At 43.3% G+C, this 16443-nt stretch overlaps 1 protein-coding gene across 3 annotated transcripts in view; it reads left to right on the forward strand.

The window, feature by feature from the left end:
* The first annotated feature begins 314 nt into the window (after positions 1-314).
* BMPR1A (bone morphogenetic protein receptor type 1A) overlaps positions 315-16443 on the forward strand; it is a 79880-nt gene continuing 63751 nt past the window's right edge. For all 3 annotated transcript variants that reach the window (NM_205357.2, XM_015287960.4, XM_015287961.4), the window contains exon 1: positions 315-468. The gene's annotated coding sequence lies outside the window, so the exon portion shown is untranslated. The remainder of the gene's footprint in view (positions 469-16443) is intronic.

Raw genomic sequence — 16443 nt, forward strand, 5'->3', positions numbered from 1 at the left:
GGAGAAGAGCTACGGGGGAGGGAAAGCGGCCAACTTTTTCCCGGTGTGCCCCGCCCGGCGCACGTGTGGATGGAAGGCCGGGGAAAGCGGGAGGGCTCTGAGGGGCGGCCTCACGCCTCTCAACGGCGGCCGTTGGCGCTGCCTCTGCTGCGCGCGCGTCCCCGCTCTCCCCCGCCCTCCGCCGTGCGCGCGACCGGGCTCGACGGGTGCCGTGATTGGAATCCGGCTCCGGCCCGCCCCGCCCGCCCGCTCCGCAGGGACGCGCCGGGCGTCGGGAGCGCCTGCCGGGGAGAGAGCCTGCGCCGAGCCGCCCCGCCCCGCCCTCCCCCTCCCGGCGCTCGGCCGCCCTCGCTCCCGTCTCCCAGGAGCCGTCGGGGTCCCGGGCGCGGCCTGTGTAGCGCAGCGGGAGCGGCTTTCTCCTGCTTCGCCTTCTCTCCCGCCGCAGAGGATGAGGAGCCCCCAGGAGCGGTGAGTGCGGGGTCGGGCCGAGCCGAGCCGGGCGGTGAGGAGCGCCGCGCGTTCGGGGCTGCGCCGCGCCACGGTCGTCCTGCGTTCCACCCCCCTCTCAGCCCGCGGGGCTCCGAGCACCGGGCCCACGTCCCGCCCCCGGCCCGCTCTCCCCGTCGGGCGCGGGCTCGGGCCGCCCGCCCGAGGCTCTCCGGCCCGGCCGCTCCCCCCGCCGAGCGCCCGCCGCGGGTCGGGCCGATGCTCGGAGGCCGTCGGCGGGCGAAGCGCGGGGGCTCCCGGGGCCGCCGGCTTCCTGCGTGGGCACGGGGCCGCCTGCGGGGCCGGGCAGGCCCGGCGCACGCCGCTCTGTCTGGCCGCCTTCGCCCTCCCCCTGCGTCTGCGCCCGCGGTGTTGTAATTCCAGGCGCGGTGCCGAGCCGGCGGCTGAGCGGGGCCTGCGAGCGGCTCCGGGAGGCCGCGGGGAGCGGGGGTGCCGGCCCGCCTACCGAGCTGGGGGCCCGCCGCTGCCGGGCGGTGAGGAGCCGGCCTGGGCATCCCGCGGGCACCGGGAGCGTCCGCTGTCCGGTTCCGGTTAAACGCGGCGTTCTCATACCTGGTGACGAGATGTCCCGAAGAGGCTGAAAAACTTGAATGGCTTTTCATCATCCTTTAATCTTCTGTACGACTAAGAGCGAATTCAGCATCAAGGAGCGGTGGGAGGCCGTAGTACATCCGTGAAGTGGTCGCCTGACCTGTTGTGATGAAGGCTGTACAATGGGGAGCCTTCCAGGTGCGGACTGATTGCGTTTGTGATTTGCGTTTTGCTTTCCGTGAGGACGGGTAACGATTTGGTGGATTCCATATGCAATCAGCTTCTTGGTGCCTGCCCTCTGTGGGAGTGGAGCAGCTCCTTCTGTGATGGCCTGGGCTGGAACCGTTCCCTGACTCACAGCAGCACCTCATCCTGGAATAAGGAGCTGCGTGAGACCAGTTGATATTCGGATGTGTTATTGCAGCCCATAGTTAGTAAGACCACAACGTTGTGGCATTTGTAGTAGCCTGAAAAAAAAAAAAAAAACTTGAATACTTGCTGACAACGTGTATCCTTTGTGTCTTTACTTTTGTTACTTTCTCATAGATCTTTCAACACATGTGGTTTGTTGTGTTAGGGTCTGTGTGGTTTATACTTATGTATGGACGTATGCATGCCCTGCAGGCTCTGAGTGTGGGGCTTTGTCAGAGATCTTAATGCATAGCTGCAATCTTCAGCTGCCTGTTCTCTATATATCCCTTCGGCCTCTCTGTCTGGGGACAGTGAATTCACAAGGAATCTTTCTCTTTAAAACAAAAAAGATATTATGGTTTGGAAGGGACCTCTGGATGTCACTGGGTCCAGCCCCTGCCCAAAGCAGGGAGGTCAGCTGCTGGTAAATGGCTAGCAAGAAGTAACATGGAATTTGGAATCTACCAGTGAGGTACCGTTCCTTAGTCAAAATGTGGGGTCCAGATTCTGGTGTTCTTGACACTGCTCATCAAGATTGCTGCAGTGAGAACTGTGAGCTTTGTTGAGAGAAACAGAAGTACTCACTACAATTGAGTAATGGTGTATGTACTTTTTCTCGGTGCCAAAATTTGGGAATTGAGGGTCTAAAGCATAGTTAATGTAAGTAGTCATTAACCTGATTCTATGTAGCAGTTGGCATACTCTTTGAACTACTCCAGGTTAGGGTTAACAAAACTTGGTTTGAAGGTGGTGCTTTTCAGATGTGCAGTAAGCAGTCTGCTAACTTCCTTTAGAAAGGACATGTGTTTCCCATAGATGAGCGTTACTGTGATATGAGTTGTCACGAAGCATTGGACTGCAAGGAGAGAAGCATTTTGAAGAAACAATAAATAGTTTTGTCTGCTTCCTGGAGTCCTGAAAAGCAAGCAGTAGGTGGGTGGCTTAGGTTTTTACTTATTTTCTCCCTTGGTTTAAAGGTAGGAATGACAACAGTGTTGTATTTCTTCTCCAAGAAGCAATTGGGACATAATGTGACTATGCAATGATACTTAAAAAATAATTCAAACAAACAAACAAAAACCTAGGGAAGGACTTGCTAAATACTCACTAACGTAAGTTTTATAGTGAGAAACCAAGGCAGGCTATATTCACAGCTTAAAAGAAAAGCAATTGCTTTGAAAATAGCAGTGTTAAACAACACTGAATTAATGGAATCTTTCTTACGTTGTTCATCAGTTGAGCATAACTAAGAACTTGTACAGCTTCCCAGAGCAGAATGAGGCCCACATATGTAACAGATGTGTCATGAATGTTTGAATAAGTCCCCTTCGTTACAGTGATCAAAGAAGAGATATTGGTGCTTGCAGTAATTTTGATTTAGCCAAGCTTTCAAAAGCATCAAACTCACCTTCTCCCCAGTCCTTAAAAGCAAGAAACCCACGGGAAAAAAAAGCCATCCACTCTGTTTCTCTTCAGTTTGCCGTTGTGGATGGCAACTTCTGTCTTGAGGACATTATCTCCTTCCAGTACAGGTAAATGTTTGACACATGGAGCTTCTGTAGCTTTGGTAAGTGGTGGAGGGCATGGATGGGTAAACAGACAAGATGGCATATGTAAGGGCACGTACTGCAGATGTGTTTCTCCCTTGCTTTTGTCAGGGATCAGATTTTTCTGTCTGTGTGAGGTTTTTGGTTCCTCGTTTGAACAGGAGGAGGCGGAGGGAGGGAGGGAGCAGAGCATGTCTTCAATGCCTGGGTTTTGCTTCACATACCTTAATATTTTCTGTAAATAAATCACATAAGTATTGCAGTAATTTTAAGGTATGTCACTTCAGAGCTGTTATATGTAGGCACTGATGGAGTGCTTAGAGCCTTATTTCACACATTAATATTCCCCAAATGTATGTGGGGGTGGGGGGCAGTGTATGTGCTTGATTCTGACGGAAGGCTTGCCTGTAGCAGCTGATGATTGAGTGCCTTTTCTTCCTCGAACAAGAGCTGCAAAACTCTTCTGCAGTTGCTCCACCAAACCCTTGCTGATTATTCCTAGTCATGGTGATGTCATGGAGTTTCTGTGCTTCCTAAAACATTGAGTACTTTAAAGGGAAAGCAAGGAATTTCTGTCTCTCTTTCTTGTAGTCACTTAAAAGTCACAGTGAAGTCTGTAGAGCAGTTGATTTCTCTCAGAAATAGTCACTTTATTCACCTCTCCCAAAGAAGTTTAAGACAACAACAACAAAACCATGCAAAATTTAGCCTGCTGTATTGAATCCTTTAAAAATAATCTGTTGACTGTCGTGCATGCTCCTTGAAATGCGACAGAAAGTTGAAGTAGTCACCTAATTTATCTTTGTTGTAAAGAAAACATAACTTTTGCTTTTTTAATATTCTTATAACTCAGAGTAGCTCTTCTGTGAGGGATTCAGTCCAAAAACATACGCTCAGTACTGTGTGCTCCAGGCGTATGTTTTGTGCCTCCCTCAACAAAACAAAGCAATTTTTCTCCTAGTCTGTAATATCAAGAGTTTCATTCTCCTCTAGGGAGGGTGAATGTAAGGTTCCTTTTGTTTTCCTGTGAGGCTGTGTCCTGGCTGAGAGAGTAAGCTGCAGCCTCTGGCCGGTCTGAGCACTGTGTGAGATGGAGCTCTCTAACACCGTGTGGGAATTGCACAAATGAAAGGATGTTGAAGTTCACTCAGCTCAGTCAGTTTACGACTGAAGTATTTTACATCAGTGTTTCTGGGATATTGTGAGGCTCGGGATCTTCGTTTGTGTTACAGCAGAGAGGAGATGGATGAGTTTCTGGTTATGATGCTGTTGTCAACTCTACACAGATGCTGTGGGCAGTATGATCGTTCTCTTTCAGATCTGTAATGCTGTAGATCTAGTCTTCGCCATTTTCATAATGAATGTCTTAAAGCAGTCCTTCTATTTCTTTTGAGTTGTGTGCATTTCACTCAGCTGTACTATTTCAGAATGAATTGATAAGTAAAAATCGAAAGAGTTATTAAAGCAGACAAGTGAATTCTAGTTCATGATTGTTTGAAAATGCACGGCTTGTATATGCAGAAAAGAGAAGCAACAGTAAGACTTAAAGTCTGGTGTGTTATTTCCATAGAATTGTTATATTGCTACTTCAGCTCAGTGGTGCTGTAGCTTAATTTCTATCGCATGTTACAAGAGCAACTATGTGTTTTACAAAGACTTTGAGACTACTTCAGTTTTCTCCATGTTTCTTCATACGATTGCTTTGCGAAATGGCTTCAGTCAGCTTCCTTAGCTTAAGATGTGGAAGCACCTAGCAATTTTTGTCTGGATTCCCTCAGTGCATCATCCTGCAGGGAGAAAAATACATCAGCCTTGTCATGTTGTGGCTTATAAAAAATACAAGCAGATGTAGCAGGGGTAAGACATATCAAAGGAGGTCTCTGAAGTCATGTACCGGAATTCAGACCTGCTCTGTGGAAGCTCCCTTCTTTTTACTGTTGCAGCTGTTGAAATTTCCCAAACTTGCTATTCTTGCAGCCTCTTGTCTTAACAGTGTTAACTATTAACGACTTTTTCTCAAGTTAAGGGGGGGGGGGCGGGGGGAAGAACCATTCATGTGTATTTACACTTCCTTTGTAAAAGCCTGATGCCAGACTATAGTGGAAATCAGTGGGTAGAATCTGAGTTCTGTGGCCCAAAGTCATGCAAGACTTTGCTGCTACAGAGAATTAACATTCTGCTCGCAAAAGATTCGATGCACATCTTAGTGCTTCACATGTTAAAAGAATTCTGTGGATATTGAAGCAGTGAAAAGGATGATGGAGGATGTAGCCTGGCTTCTACGTTCAGATATCATTTTCTAGTCCATTTGATTTTTTTCCCTATTTGTTCAGTTGAAAGTTCAGTCTACAGTGCTGATGCAGAGACACAGACACCGTGTCCCGTGGTGTTGTGCACGAGTATAAAGGTGCTTTGAAAACAGCGCGTGAACAAGTAACGTGGGTGGAATTTTTTAGCAGGAAAAGTATTGACTAGAACTAGTAATCCCTACTCTGGAAAATGGAAGAGAGGAGAACAGTGAGAACAAGAGTGGCTTGTAGTTGATAAAGTGGTTGGAAGCGCAAAGAAAAACAGAAAGATGTGCACAATGTGTTCTGTGTTCCCTCTTGCTGTGTATCCTCTTCCTTGAAAGAGAAATACAGCTCTTCCAGAATTCCTTGGGGTAGGTTTCAGAAATTCTTTTGTGCCTTTTTCTGCCTTGGCCTAAGGGAAAGCTGTTCAGAACCAGCTGCTGACCTGGAAAGCTGAGAGTTAAAGACGAGACAGGATAGGGAATACTGCACAGGAAGGCTCTGCCTGCTAATTAGGTACAGCCATCCTCAGACTCAGCACCCAAGACATGGACTGTCCTCACTTCAAATCAGTGAATGAATTTTAGTTTGATAGTGATACTGATCTTTAAGTAGAAATGTCCCTGAAGGAAGGAATTAAAAACAAACAAAAACCTTCAAAGCAGTTTGAGTAAAGCTAGTTTCTGATGTCTCTTCTTGGAGAGAAACCAAGAAATTAACCTTGCAGAATTAAAAAAAAAAGAAAATCTTTTTTTGTTTTTATATGTTGACATTTCTCTCATTTTGTTATCTACGTTTCCTTGATTGCAACAGTTTATTCTATTTTATGACAGTATCCTATAGAAAATGGTCTCTGGGAATGTTCTGAGGTGTATGCTGTTCATTAAGGCAGAAGGTAATGCCCTCGCCTAGGTGAGTTGTTATTGTATGCTTAAAAATACAATAAATATTGTTAGGTTTTGAAACCGCATCTGTCACAGTTGCTGAGCTGAATTTAGTGATCCTACTTGAGATAACTGTTCTTTCAAATCCGTAGTGTGGACCAAGGTTTAAGAACAGTTCTTGGTAACGCCCGAATCTTCTACTTCGGTTAGCAGAATGAAACTTTTCACCTGTGCTAATCCCATTTCTGTTTTCTGATACTACTGGTACATGAATTGATTCTTACTGAAGTAGTGTAAGTTGACAGCCACTGATAGTGGTCTATGGTAATCTTAATGTTTGGTAACACTATTTTGGGATATGCTGAGATACTTCGTTTTCTTTTTGAACTTACAGTTAATACAACTCCTTTTAGAAAGAGTCAAGAACTGGAAGGTTCTTCCACTCAAAACTTAAAGCAGAAGGCTATGGTGAAGCACCAGAACATCCCCATAGAGCTGATATTCTTCAGTTTCCCACTGTTAAAATTTCATGGAAGGAATGCGGTTAGAGATGTGCCAATTTGGGTCACACCAGGAACTGTGAAATGAAACCCGACCCAGACAGGACAGTTTGTATTCAAACCCAATCCTCTGTTGAATTGTCTGTTTTTGTTCCTCCCCGGCCACGCTTCTCTCCCTCACCTCTTTTCAAATTCACAAGTTCTTAAATGTAGAAATGTTTCCAATTTAGAAAATTATTTTGGTGTAATGAACTAAAACAGAAAAGAGGGGACGAAACTGAAGGAGGTCAAAAAACAGATGGAAATAGAAAATCTGAAAACATGCAGTTTAAAAAAAAATCCCCTTGAAATAATGGAATCTAAATGCTGAAATTATACATCTGTTTGGCAGCTGTGCATTCCTTAGCCTGGGGTTCTGCTGCAGAAATGGCGTGAGTAAACCTTAAGAAAAGGTTTCAGATGCAGTTGTATAATATTTGTGCCTCTTTGTAATACTTCAGGTAATAGTCCTAGAAATCTGCAGGAGGAAACAGAGGTGGAGGGAAGAGGTGGCAAGCTGATGTAAGAATGGACCTCTGTGGCAGCAAGCATCCGTAGCATTTATATTTGTTACTGCATGAAATTCTATCGTTTTCCTTCTCAGTGGTTCTTTGTGAGTATCTTTTAATTTCTGCTGAGTTTTAATTATCAAAAGGTGAGTTGGTCATGGGAAAAAATAACCAAATAAGCAGTACTTGTATATGAAATGGCAGTGTGCTACTAAGAAAGGAACATGAAGAAGCCAGCCTCAAGTATTTTGTTCCCAACAATGGCCAGCATTACCGTTCTGGAGAAGAGAGCGTGAGAGTCTGTAGCAGGCAGCTGTGGGATTACACCACTCTGCCACAGCTTCTTCCTGCATCCCAGCAACCAGAAGCTAGCTGAGACATTAAATGCATGTTTCTATGCAGTATTATAAGGAGCTTTGCCTGACGTTGAAAATGTCTTCATCAGCTATTAAGCAAAATGTAAAATTACACATTTTTGTATTTTCCGTTGTGTTCTTTATTCTTTGTACTGTTCTGATGATGGTAGTATTAATCAGTTCTATGTTGATATTGAAATGGCTTATATTAGAGCAGGTCTGTGAGCACAGGTTAGTTTGTTTTCTGTTATGGAAAAGGTTGGTTTATGGTGTTTTTTTATACAAGAGCCTGTGATGATTTTTGTTCTGTAAAAGGGTAACAACTGAGAATTCCTATTTGAAAGAATTCTGGCCAAAACTTAAATATTGAATGTGATGTATCATGGTGTAAATGTTATGAGTTTTAGTTCTGTTTCTTTGTGTGTTCTTTTCTTTTTTTAGACATTTTGAAAACAGTTTTCAAAGTGTTTCTGGTTTTGGAAGAAGTGTTGTTTTTATAGGAAGATAATTTTGTGTATTTGGAAAAACTAAAGGTAAAATACAGAAACTAATGTGAAGGGGAAAGAACTGGGGCAGGGGGGGGGAAACTTTGGGTGAGCTGCAAATGCAGGTACCAAAGTGTCTTGAAGATATGAAAGCAGAAAATAAGGCTTGGGGCAAGGAGTTTCAGGTAAAAGGAGAGAAGGCAGTGGAATAGCAGCATGGCAAGGAAGATTGGATAGGTTTGAGCTCAGCAACACAATAGAGGTGAGGTATACAGAGAGATGGGGCACTAGGGTGCTGCTTTCACGAGCCCTCCCCCAGAAGGCTTCATTCAGCAGAGACCCATTTATCTCCTTTCTCTGAATGGAACTTCATAGCACCTCTTTAACTGCACTTTTCCTCACAGCAAGCATTCTATTGTTTTCATTTCTGATTATTCCCTCCAGCATGTGTAACTTCATAGCATGATATGAGGTTTCCAGCCATTACAGTTTTGTCAGTGAGATGTTTCTCTCCACGCAATTTATTACTTTCCTGTACAAACTTTGACTTGATTGTTTGTCACATACAACAAACAAACTGGAGCAACTAAAAGTGTATGTGCTGCCTTGTGGCTACACTCCTATTGAAATCCAAGAGGTGCAGATGGATAGGTGATACAGCTGGCATGCTGCAGGCTCTTCAGGAGGTACAGGCTGGGGTGCTGCCTTGCCTCTTGGAGAGCTATGGGAATGTGGAGCTCTGCCTTGGGATGGGTAAGCGGTAGTTCATAGAGAGAAGGTGGGTGAAGATTAGCAGGCAGGTCAGCATGGGTGGTGTTGGTGAGCATCTGGTAGCCTTCCATGATGAAGCAACTAGCTCCGTGGATGGCAGGGAGTAGCAGATATCATTTCCCTTGTCTTCAGTAAAGCTTTTGACAGTGTCTCTTGTAATGTCTTCGCGGACAAACTTAGAAAAGTGTGGACCTGACAGATGATAGGATGGCCTCCGAACTGCCAGATTTGTGTGGTTATGATGAGCAGCTTGAAGTCCAGCTGGAGAGGTCAAGTGCAAAGTCCCAGTATAGTGCGTTACCTTTGGTAATGATAACTGCATGGTGGGACAGTGTACGCCCTCAGCAAGGCTGTAGGAGTGTTTGATAGGTCACACAGTTCGTGTTGTCATTCAGAGGGATCTGGGCAAGCTGGAGAAATGAGCGGAGAGGAGCCTTGTGAAGCTGAACGAAGGGAAATGCAAAACCCTGCACTTGGGGAGGAATAATCTTGTCTACTGGTACAGAATAGGGTCTGACTGCCTGGAGAGCAGCTTTGCAGAAAAGGCCCTGGTAGTCCTGTTCAACGAGTTGAACATGAGCCAGCAATGCGCCCTTGCAGCAAAGTAGGTGAATGGTATCTTGGACTGCTTGGAATAGTGGTGCCAGCAAGTCAAGGGAGGTGATTAATCCCTTCTTGGCACTGGTGAGACATCTGGAACACTGTGACCAGTTCTGGCTCACCAGTACAAGATGGGTACGAATGTCCAGAAAAGGGCCACAATGATATCAAAGGACTGGGTGAGCTGTAATCTGAGGAGGAGCTGAGAGAGCTGGCACTTGAGCCTGGGGAAAAGAGCTCAGGGATTTCTCATCTACGTGTAGAAGTTCCTGATGGCAGAGCAAAACAGAGACTGCACCAGTCTGCTCAGTGGTGCTCAGTGACAGGACAAGAAGTAATGGGTGCAAAATGAAATAGAAGAAATGCTATTTAAGCATAAAAAAACAACCTTTTGCCTTTTATTTAGTAACCTTTGATGGTCAAAGAATGGAACGGATTTGCCCTGAGAGGCTGAGTAGTTTCTGATATTAGAGATACCCAGAATGTGACTGAACACAACTCAGGGCTGCATGGAGGTTCCTTGTTTGAGCACCAGGCAGTCTGCATGGGTTGCTTTGCACCTCATCCATTCTGTGCTTTTGTAAATCTCATGGTGGTTGGTTGGTATTAATTTACTGAAACTTAATCTAGATAAATCCAGGTATTTTGTTACATTTTCTTCCTTATCCCCTTGCCTTTTCTTTCTGTTTTCTTCTGAATTTCTCAGAACATCGTCTTTCATCTTACTTCCATTCATTTTTATTTTTTTCTTGTCTACTCTCCCATCAATTGCATTTTTTTGTTGGTTTGTTTTAACCTGGCTGGGCAAGGGAGCCATGTCTCAAATCTTGTGGCTATTTTATCATGTAAATAGATCCACCGGCTCCTCTCTCTGCATCTATTATACCAGCTGCATTTTAGATGGAGGTTGGGGGCAAGGTACTGTTCATGCTTGGTTACTCTGCTGAGCTGGCTGGAAGCCCTTACTACTGGGTTTGCCACTTGCTCCAGCTTAGAAAATAGTTGAGAAGGCTGCTAGCACAGAAATAGGTATTTTTTTTCTCCTATCCCATTGCAGTTACCAGGTTTCAGCATTTTTGCTTTCACTCTTTAGTATTCTAACTATTGCTAAATAATCTTCAGTATGTTTTTTGTTGTTGTTAGTATTTATTTTTTTCTCAAGAGTCAGCTGGCTTACCTGTCTGCTGCTGAGTATTAGCCAAGTGGTGGAATGCACTATTTGTCAGATAAATTACCGGGGTCCAGAGTTTAAGGAGAATCAATATCAATTTGCTCTCTCCTCACTTTATTTTAAATCTGTTGTCTCTGATAAAGTGACCATGGAAGACATGATGGTAATAGTGAGTATTGCAGGCAGTCAAGCATAATTGCTGGATGTGACCAAATGGCATAATAAACTATACAGTGTGTGCATAGGTATTCACATATATGTATGCAGACCAGGGAAGAGGTATTGGAGCTTTTATAAGCAAAGGTCATATCTTACTTCTTAGACCTTGTTAGAAGGAATGCCACGTTTGGTTAGCAGTGGTCTTGTTCATAAAGGTACTGCGATGTTATGAAATATTCATCGTGTCCTCAGGAGGGTGGCAAAAAGTCTCCACCAAAAAAAACCCCAACATTTCTTCGATAAAAGGGGAAAATTCTACCATGTGCAAATAATTTATTAAAGGGGGGGGAAGAGAAATTTGCAGCGAACCATACAGTGGAAAGGTACTAACAGCCTTTTGGGAAGCAAGCCTCTTTGCACTTTGGAAAGGGGAGTAGAAAGTAATGAAACACATAGAGGATACACATGGTATAGACTGGCTGTAGTACTACTGAATATCTGGATGATAAAATATCAGATGAGATACAGTAAGTGCAAAGTAACAATTCTAATGGGGGGAAAATAGTTAAAGACTCTAAAGTACGTATTAATGCTCTGAAAGATTTTGAATAGTTTTCTAAGGAGCTCTTCATTGTGAAGCTCCGACTTCAGATCACAAATATCTGCTTACAGTGGTTTGCTTTACTCCCTTCTATCCAGTGCTGGTAATTGTGGCCAGGTGGAAGGTTGGATTTGTTTGCTAATCTGACTGAAAACTAACCCTACAAAAAAGACCTTAATTTCTCCCTCCAGCTCACCAAGAGACCAGATGTGAAGTAATAATGGGGGAGGAGGGGCAGCACTTCCATTCTAGCAAACAGCACAGTCTTAAATAAGTTTAAGCCAATTTTGAAGCAGTATTCTATACTGTCATTATAAGGTTTTTAAAAAAATGTGATTATACAGCTGTGCACGTTGATTGTACCAAAAAAATGCATATTATGTAATTCTGGTAACACGATTTCAACAATCTCATTAAAACAAAAAGGTTGGTCTTTTTTTCCTTTCCCCAGCAGTACTAATGGGATGCAGTTGTAAATAGGCTTGTGCTTCTCATGACCGGGAAAGAAAAACAACTGAGAGGGCAGTGTGATGGTAATTTATCAAACCTGGAATGAAATTAAGAAATTGATAGGGAATAATTTTTCACCGCTATTTTTTCTTTCCCATAATATAAGGAGAGGCAGGTGGTTTCTTACCCTCCTTACAGTGAATATTTCAGCTGAAGAGTCAACACCAGAATAACTGGTTGGGGCCCAAAGTATCTTCCAAGTTTCAGTTCACGCAGATTTTTTGAAGGATGTGTCCATTAGCGGCCATAGTGTGATGAGCTGTAGCCATTCTTAGGCACTGCATGGGCAATTCCTAAGTGGGGCAAACAGGAAGAAGCTGTTCCTGCCTTCTTTCTCTGCATGTCTGGTAGCGAGGCGGTGTCCCACGCAGAGGACTCAGCCAGACTTCTGGGAGAATCACTATGCTAATTCTTCTGCCTTTTATCACACTAGCATACACACCCAGTCACGTCAACTCCTCTGCTGTTAGATTCAGGAGTGACTTTCACACCTACTTTTTGTTATATCTCACTGACGTCTAGCTGCCTTGATTGACACATTCATTGGCTGAGGTTTAATGATATGGCCATCAAACATGAAGTAACGTGTTTTTACTGTCTAACTTGTCTTGAGCGCTTTCTGTTCGGGTGTTTTATTTTGCTTAGTGTGGAAAGTCTGATGATATAGTTTCCTAAAGACTGCAGCAATACAGCCAGATAGGCTTCCGTTGATGTCTGCAATGAAAATCTGCTAGACGAATAAATAACTAGCAGACCGAGGGCGGCTTTAGATAAGCAAGCCTAACAGCTCGGTGTGCTAGAAAGGCCAGTTCTATGCTCTGTTAACACCACCCATGTGTGTCCTCACCTTTTTCTTTAAAGCGACTCTGGCACTGCTGTGATACCATAGGAAGTTAAATTATGTCTGAACTGATTACTTTTTCTTTTTTCTTTTTTTTCCATAGGTTTCTGTTTTTTTTCTGTGGTCAGGTCAGACCGGTATTGGTTTGTGGAACAAGATGCCCCTTCCAACTGCAGCTTGGCTGTAGCGTAGGTTGCCTGTGGGCAGAGCTGCAGTTTGGGAGTATTACCCCTTTTGGAACACTGCTTTTCATTACCTTCAGTAATAGTCTTCCCGTGTAATCTGTTAATGTACGTGAAGTATGTTCTGACCACACGCCCCAAACAAAAATGGGATGAGTAGAAACTTTCCCATCCCCACTTCCACCTTTGTTCTTTTCCTTTTGCAGCGGTGTCGTCTGTTTTAGTTCTGTTAGGTGTTTCTGTATCTGATGTAGTATGTAAAATTTGGGTTTAGGGCAAATTCCTGATACCAAAAACTTGAAAGGCAAGGCATGGGTTTGAGGATTAAATGTTTTGGTGAGATGGTGGAGTGGATATCACGCTGTTTTTGATTTGAAGGTCTTGAGCTGTATTATTTCCTGTGTTAGGACCAGAAGTGTTTGCTAAACTTGTTGCTCCTGATGAGGGGAAAGTCAGTATGCACATTCTGTCCAGCTACCAGCAACCGAGAGGCGGTTTGGCAGCAGAAGATGGGAGAGGGAGAGAGAACTGGGCTCAGAGGAGTATGCATGTGAGTTGAAAAGTGGGTATGTTGTGAAGAGCAGCAAGGGTGAAACCATACAGGATATGGGGAGAAAGCTGGGCCGGTTATACTGGGAAAAGATACATACCAAAACAAAACACAGATCCTTAGGAAATGAGGCCTTCCTGGGTCTGCCGCTCATCATACTGTGTATTGGATGTGTGGTGGATTTCCCCCCCCCCCCCCCCCCCCCCCCCCCCGAAATGAAGAGAAAATTTGAGGTGGAAGAATCATTAGAGGTGTAAGAACCAGAAATACCATGAGTGTGTCGTTTCATAGCTAGGGCAGAAGTGCTTGAACTAAGGTTTTTGTTCTGTTTTCTTCAGGTAACCTAGGCTTCAGAAGAGAAAAAACACAATAAATCTTTATGTAGTAAGGACGGATATAACGACGTATTTTCTGTTCCCAAATCCAAAAAATTCTAGGTAGTCAAAAGAAGCTAGAGGTGACATAAGCTTAGCAAATGAAATGTGGTAATTTTCTTTTGTTTATGATATACAAAGCTGGCTTGTTGCTCTGAATAGAGGAAAGCATTTGAGATCGGAATACAGCAGATTTAAATATATTTTCCAAACTGCTGCAGCTGAAGCAGAAGACCCACTTTTTGATAGCACACATAATGGAAAGAAGTGCCATCGTAACAGCACGGTTGGCATGAGAGAATACTCTAAAAATACAGCAACGAAATGTGCAACAAGGTCGGAGGAGTACTGATGCAGCCAAATGTTCATGTAGTAGTATATGTGCAGTTCCCACTCCTCCACTTCCTTAAACTCATTATACTATTACAGAAAACTAGTTCTGTATAAACTGCTTTTTGCAAGGTAACTTAATGTTGAAAATGCTTGGATTTCCTGCATGCTGCTGTTTCGCACTGAATTTCCCTTCCAATGGGCAGCATAGATTATAATCTAGAGGTGTACTAGGAAATACTTTATCCTCATGAAAACAAATTTCCCAACTGCTATTGAATTTTCAAATTTTACTGTAGAGTGCAAGTTTCTAAAAGTTTTTTTATTATTTTAAAATAATTTAGATAGATCTTTCAGAAGATGTGTTTCTCTACTCTTGCAAGTGGTAACGTAGGTCTTAACTTCAGTTGGCTATACTTGCTGCAGTTATAGCTCAGTAGGACTGCTTGTGCAAAGATGCATTAAGAATCAGTGTCTGAAGTGGCACTTAACTAAAAGTGCTAGAAGAATTCCCAGTTGTAGTTCTCTCATGAAATGAAGTATGTTCAAAGGGATTATTAGTTCAGGATGGCACCTGCCAGGCTTTGCATTATGAATACACGCAAGGCTAGCACGGTGAAAGGAGGATGCTGTCCATTTCAGTATTCAGAACTTCTTAACAGCAGTTATTTATTGTGCTACTATCTATGAAGTGTAATAGATACATTTTTATTTGATATGTCATCTGTGGCCTTCAGAAGGGTTACAACTGTGAAGCCATAAAGTTTGTTACAGGCAGGTAATGCTCCTGATGCTACATTTCACTTATTAAAATTTCCACTGATTGTTTCTTTAAAAAAAAAAGAAAGAAAGAATGGTGAGAAATCCTGATCAAACAACAACCTGAAATGTTACTTGTTTTAGATCTAAACGTTTGGGCAAGAAGGCAGAACTCTCGTCCCTCGTAGCTGTTCTCCCTTTTTGGTATGTGTCTGAAAGTTTAGCGTTGCTGGCATTTGCTTGATCGGTTTTGTTTCTTTTTCCCCTCCAGTTACTGGTTGTAATCTTTGCTGGCATGAAACTTGTGTTGAAGTGAAGTACCGAAGACGTGTGAATGTCCTCATAAAGCTTTCATGCTCATGTTTTCCAACGGCTGTTTTGGAAAACAGAGCTTTAGCAGATAATATCTTCAATAAAATATGTATGCATTGTTTCAGGCCGGTGGGTTTTATGTCTGTTGGAACCTTGAGAATTACTTCATGTTTTTACTGCTATCCTTATATACACTGCTTGTGTGCAGTACCCCAGCAATAGGTCCTGGGGTTCAAAACACAACCTGTGGAAAGGAGAGAAGCTGACAGTTAAAGGTGGGGAGGGGGTGACACTACTACAGGAAAGACTGAGAATGGAATGGTTACATAAGCCTTCTGGAAGAGAATCAGTGCTAATAACTTTGAGCAAGCCATTTAAAATCTGTCATGCAGTCACACTACGGTGGTTTGAACTTGAATTTTTATGTGTAAACATACTTGCTTTTCCATTCCTGACCAACAATTTGAATAAATTTTATTCCAAACACGTAAGAGTTATTAAATGTATTTTAAAAGAAGAATAACTGATTCTTTGTTTTTAGAATATTTGTGAACCTTTCTGTTACCCTTTGCTTAATACAGAAATACTAAGCAGAACAGAAAATAGTTGGTTAGGAATGGTGATGGTGCTTTGACTTTCAGGTATCAGATACCAAACTGCACACTAGAAATGAGTGATCCAGAAGTAAATTTCCATGGATGAATAACAGGTAATGGCCATAATGTAGACTTCTTTGGGGAAAGAGTGAAGATTTTAGAGTTGCGTAATTGGAAAAACCGAAGGTATCGTATTTGATGCATACAGCAGAATGACTGCTTAGCTTTCTGTAAAGTAAGAGCTCACCCACGGCATCTATGTTAAGGTGTTTGTTCTGGTACAGCTTTGTTTGTTCTGTTCTGCTTTTGCTTTGCCTTGAATGTAAGGGTCAAACAGTTAGCTGTTGGTGTTTGTGATCCTTGGCATGCTATAACCAGCATTAAGAAATGCCCACAGTTTGGAGGTGTTGGTTGGCTTGTTTTATTTTTTTGTTAATACATAAAATATAGATAAGGGTGATACTTCCAAACATCCTGTCTACTCTAAGTTCTTTTCCAGATTTTAAGTGTTCTAGAAGACCCCAGCAGAGTGGCATTTGACCTTCTTCCCTGGATCCTGGGGCTTTATCTTTAAAGCACTGCTCTAGTTCACCAGTCAGGATTAGAAGTTGTTTCCATTTTGTAGTT

Source organism: Gallus gallus, chromosome 6, assembly GCF_016699485.2.
Source record: "Gallus gallus isolate bGalGal1 chromosome 6, bGalGal1.mat.broiler.GRCg7b, whole genome shotgun sequence".
Lineage (NCBI taxonomy): Eukaryota > Metazoa > Chordata > Aves > Galliformes > Phasianidae > Gallus > Gallus gallus.